Raw genomic sequence first — 6,000 nt, forward strand, 5'->3', positions numbered from 1 at the left:
CTGTTTAGTGGTGGGATAAAAAGACAAAGCAGGCCAGAAATGATGGCTCCTAGAGAGATATCAGCCAATAATTCAGATGTTGCACTTTACAACATGCAACTCGCATTAGCGTTGTCAGGTCCCAAGGTGATAAATGGTTTGTGACTGTTAGAATGATGACTGCAGAGGAGAGCATCAAGTGAATGTGAAGTGTCAGATACACACTGGTGCCTCATGAGCTTCACGGATCTCTGTAAAGTGGCTCGAGACAGTGACCCTACTAAAATGAAACCCTGGAGGATAAAATTTGAAGGTATATGATGGAATGATTCTCATTTCAAGAGGTCAAATGAAGCTGGGCGCCCAGTGTTATAGGAAGGATGAAGATCTGGAGTTCCAGATGGTTCTGGACATTGATAAGGTGAAAGCTGTAGCAGAAATACATCAACCAATGGATGTGGATGCAATGCAATTATTTGTTGAATGTGTGAATTATTTAGCAAAGTTCTTGCCTAATTTGTCACCAGAGTGTGAGTTCACTGCTAAGGATATGCATCAGTACTGGAATGTGGGAAAAGAAATAACTTTCACTCAAATCAAACAACCAGCACCTTAAGCTGGACATTTTGTGGTAGTCCTCAAACCATCACAGGCATTTCACGCTGCTCTCATCTTGTGAACAACACTGTCCAAAAAAAGGAACATCGTCCCAGGAATAAACAGATGCTAGTCAAACTGGTAACAATTTGTACATATGTCTTTAAAAGACCTGAACATTTTAGAGGTAATAAGTAACAACAGCTATCGGACACTTCAGTTAAGCACCAACCTTTAGACAGACAAAAAAGGAAAAATTTAATGTTTTCCAAATACATAAATGGCATACCTGAGTGTTCTTGAATATTTATAATTTGGCGAGTTGTTTAATGCATCTCAATTGATGACAGACTGGGGTTAGACATCTGAGTGGGGGGGGTGGCCCAATGCTTGGGTAGGTGGCACGTTGGGATCGTTGAGGGTCTGGGGAGGTGCTATAAGATTACATTAATTGTTACAAAGCTTTCCTCATCATTCACGGGATGTGGGTGTCGCTGGCCAGGCCAGCATTTATTGCCCATTCCTAATTGCACAGAGGGCAGTTAAGAGTCAACAACAGTGCTGTGGGTCTGGAGTCGCATGTAGGTGAGACCAGGTAAGGACAGATGTTTTCTTCCCTAAAGGACATTAGTGAACCCGATGGTTTTTTTCCCACCAATCCACAATGCTTTCATGGTTATCATTGGGCTTTTAATTCCAGACTTTTTAGTTGAATTCAAATGCCACCATCTGCTATGGCAGGATTTGAAGCCAGTCCCCAAAACTTTACCTGGGTTGCTAGGTTAAATCTAGCGATAATACCACAAGGCCATCACCTCCCCTTTCGATGTATTTAATAGACTAATGTTCTGGGGACGAATTTCAAATCATACCATGGTGAAATTTGAAATTAATAAAAATCTAGCCTAATGGCAATCATATAACCACTGTAAATTGTTGTGAAAACCCACCTGGTTCACTAATATTCTTTCAGAAAATAAATCTGCTTCCTTCTCTTTATCTGGCCTACATGTGACTCCAGGCCAACAGCAATGTATGTTTTATTCTTAACTGCTTTCTGGGCAATTAGGGATGGGTAATAAATTTAACTAGCCAGCAAAGCTCACACCCCATGAATATTTAAAAAAAAAAAATTGTATTTATGGTGAGGGGTAGTAGGAACTACTGATGCTGGAGAATCTGAGATAACATTTCTGAAGAAGGGTCCAGACCCGAAACGTCAGCTTTCCTGTTCCTCTGCTGTTCGGCCTGCTGTGTTCATCCAGCTGTATACCTTGTTATCTCTGTATTTATGGTGAGTTGTGATGACAATTTTCATTTGACCCAGGTTTGTAACCCATTATTCATCAGTACTGGTCATGAGTTATGAAAGTTTTCTGTGGTGTGAAATAATTATGGAACTTGTGAAACAGTTAAGAAGCATTTCTAGTTGTGAGATTCTTGAGAGAATATTTTTATTTGTTTTGAAATGTATATGGCCAACAATGTAACACTGGGTCACTTTGGTCTGTCCTTTGAGAAAAATGTTCAATTTTTGCTTCGCTGTTTTATCTAACTGAATAGTTGACTCCTTTACTTGCCATGTTCATTAGAGCTGATAAATATACAATGCACCCAATGTACGTCAGTCAGTACTTGGATACTTACTATGTACTACCAGGTACAGATGTCTTGGGGTGTAACAGCATTTAATTTTAAAGCACAGTAAGTTGTTTATTATTTGAACAAGGTTACAAGCTAGATATGACTAGGGACAACCATTCACCCCATTGTAGCTCTTCTATTAAGCAGAGACTTAAAGCTTCATTTTTCACAAAATCCAAAAGTTTTTGTTTCATGGGTCACTAGCACAAATGTCCAAACTCTGCTTAATTGGAGTTGATGTTGGCAACATCTGTCTTGCTACAATTTTGAAAATGTTGTAAATCAGTCAATCATGATGCCAAAGGCAAAGTAAATTATTACTTCTAACAGACTGAGAAGCAACAACAAAAGTATGATGTGCCTAAACATTCCCAATTGTTCTGAAAAATATTTCTTGAATCAAAACACTAATGTTTATTATCAGGGATATGGAAACCATGCCAATAGTTGCAGTTGCATCTGAAAGTGTGGGTAAAAGTTTTGAGTTGCGTTTCAGTGAGTTTTTTTTTACCAGTGAAGAATAGATGTGGATTTGTATTTTGCAAGTACTGGAATTGTGAACACTTTAGAATTAAGAGCTAATGTTTCAACCCAGAGTCCAATAAAAGGAACAAATAACCTGTTTGAGGCCTTCTCCAAGACTGAGGGAAGTTTGTTTTTGCTGCAGGTTGCCATAAATCAACCTAATGTTTCAATAGTGTAGTATTACATTATAGTATAGGTTTTCAGAAAATTACTTACTGTTGAATTAGTGCCAAATATGTGACTTTACTGTATTCTTTGAATGCTTTCAAAGACATTGATTTGTAAATCTCTTTTAGGTTTCCTTTAACCATGAAAAATGATTTGGGGATTTCCACATTCAATTATCTCATAAACCTTCCTCAACATGTATTCAAAATCAAGGTCATAATATAAAACCTACATTTGACAAGACCCTGTAAATAATGTTAGATCCTCTCAAAAACATTTTACAGAACTTTAGTACTGTTCTCATGCATTCCCATGGTGTCCAGAAAGAACAATTATCATAGTTCCATTCCCTTGACATTTGCTCATATTTTTTGAATTTTTTTTTAATGTTTACCCACTTCTTTGCTTACTAAAGATTCCATATCCATTATTATTACAGGCCTAAGTAATAACTGACACTAAAATCTCCCTCATCTTCCATTCTCCAACACCTTGAGCAGTAGTAATACACTCAAAATAAGCAATGTTTGAAATAGTTAAATAATCATATGTATGCGATTTAATTTCAAGACATTTGAATTTCCCTACAACTGCAGCAATTATCTTGTTTGTTAAATATCATAATACTCCATGTCACTTAACATGCATATCATGGAGAAAATGGTCAACTACTTTCATTTATGTCTTTTTGGCTTCGCAGTGATACAGAATTTTTTTTTTGTCTTTGCATTTAGTTTCTAATTATAAATGCCTGGTAGACAACTTTGTAGGTTGCTTTGACCGATAAGGACATTGCTGCTACTTTGAGAATCACACATTCTAGTACACATACAGGATGTTGGTTTTAGGTTCTACTTTCTGCATTCTTGATGTGATCTTGAATAATATTGGTACACCAGCCCAGTTAGTACTTGTATTCAACGTACAATTATACTGGATAGAGTAAGCCTTCTCCATGCAATTGTGAAGAATACGTGTCTGCACCTAACATTGTGCAATGTGATTCTTGCACTTTTAAATTTTCTTCTGCTTTCAAACGCCAGTGTAATAGCTTTGTTATTGGAAATGTAGGCTTTCCATCTGTGGTAGCACATTTGTTTCCGACTGTTGGAACACAGGGAAAGACAGAAAGTATAACCAAATCAGCTTTTCTACATCTGTATTTGCAATACAGGAAAATTAAACTGTTGAAGATCCTCACAGTTACTCCCATGGTTCCTAACCAGGCTTTTGAATAACCAGTCCCAAACTTTGTGGATAGTTAATTTCCAGACACTGATTTTGTACCTCAAACAAAATGCTTAACTTTTTTAATGACACAATAAATTTAGCAGAGGCAAAATTTAAAAAGATAAGCTGATTAATGGCGGAGATAGTAGGAACTGCCGATGCTGGAGAATCTGAGATAACAAGGTGTAGAGCTGGATGAACACAGCAGGCCAAGCAGCATCAGAGGAGCAGGAAAGCTGACGTTTCGGGTCGAGACCTTCTTCAGAAAATGGAGCTGATTAATGGCTATGCTTTAAACCCCAAACATTTGTGTTCAGCCCCCATTGACACAAAAGAAAGACAGACAAATACAGGCAAGGGATAAATAAAAGAAAATAATAAAACTGACCAGATTATCTCAATGGCTTTCACGATGCATTGTTTCACAGGTATCAATGTGGATCCCTTGGTAGTTTTCCTGAAACATTGATCAGGGTCACCTTCTCAGTTCACCCAGGCAAAGGCAGCAAAACTTCTAACTCAGCTTCCTCCCCTTTTGAGCTTCCTGAAGCTGGTGTAGCAGATTAGCTAGGGAGCTTTCCAATCTTCATGCTGTACTGTCGACAGACAGGTCTGTCTCCTGAGGAAAAAAATAGTTTTTAACAAAAAACTTTATTTCTGATTAGACTGATCATCATCTTTTCTGAAGGCCTCAATTAGCATTTAACAATTGCAATCTGCTTGAACGTAGGGTCACTTTGAGACTCGCCAGGACCATATCCCAGGTACTGACCTTATCAATAGCTAACTTCTGCTACTTGAAAACAAAATGCTGGAAATCACAGCGGGTCAGGCAACATCAATGGGGAGAGAGCGAGCTAATTTCTGCGATCTGTTTAAACACAATGCTCTTTCCCAGGATCACTGGTCTATTAAAATCTGTTTAAATAAGGCTCAGCCTGCAATGAGCCTCCAGGCTGGACCAATTGTTTGGTCTGTTCTTTTCCTTTTACCACAAGCTGTCCCAAAATCCATAAGGCATTTCCAGCTCTCAATTCAAAATTGATAAAAGAATAAAATAAAAATGATGAAAATTCAGCAGGAGTTCGGAAACAAAATAAGCTAGAAGGAAATTGATTTAAACTTTATTTTAAAGATGTGAGCTGTAAAAACAAGACTGGTGTCTCAGTGTAATGCTGTTGTTTTAGTTAGGGTGCTGACTTTGAGATGAGATGTAAACCCAAGGCTCTGCCTGCCCTCTCAGGTGAATGTAAAAGATCCAGCACTGCCTTTTGAAATACCATGTCTATATCTGTTTTTCAACCAACAAATTCATTAACTTGATAAATGGTTATTCTGATTGCTGAGAAAGGTTCACTGTACCTGAAACATTAACTCTGAATTCTTTCCACAGATGCTGCCAAACCTGCTGAGCCTTTCCAGCAATTTCTGTTTTTGATTCTGATTTCCAGCATCTGCAGTTCTTTCGGGTTTTTGTTTCTGATTGCAAGCAGCAAAGTCTCAGACATAGCAATGGGTGGCTACAGAACATTAACACAGTTCAGAAATAATTCAATGATTTTAAAGGTTGTGAATTTTGCTATGTTGGGTGTGATTTTCCAAACCCTGGTGGGTGAACCTCAATGGGTAAGAGACCAAAAATCAGATTCTTGTTGTTGAAAAACTTCAGTGATTAATGTTCACGCTTTTCCAGATGGGGTGGTAGAGTATGTGACCAGCATGCAGCAAGAGATCTCTGCAGGTATTTGCATCTCATTAACACTGCAACTTGCCTTTTCACTTAATTTCTACCCAATTAAGAAACTCAGCACTTCAGAAACCTGAGTACAAAAAGCAGGCAAGTACCTGGTGAGAGAT

The 6,000-nt window shown here is 38.0% G+C and overlaps 1 protein-coding gene across 3 annotated transcripts in view; it reads left to right on the plus strand.

The window, feature by feature from the left end:
• The window catches only part of LOC109930168 (phosphoinositide 3-kinase regulatory subunit 6), a 107,785-nt gene that overhangs the window by 15,800 nt on the left and 85,985 nt on the right, over positions 1 to 6,000 (plus strand). The window lies entirely within an intron of this gene.

Source organism: Rhincodon typus, chromosome 23 (genome assembly GCF_021869965.1).
Source record: "Rhincodon typus isolate 14 chromosome 23, sRhiTyp1.1, whole genome shotgun sequence".
Taxonomy (NCBI): domain Eukaryota; kingdom Metazoa; phylum Chordata; class Chondrichthyes; order Orectolobiformes; family Rhincodontidae; genus Rhincodon; species Rhincodon typus.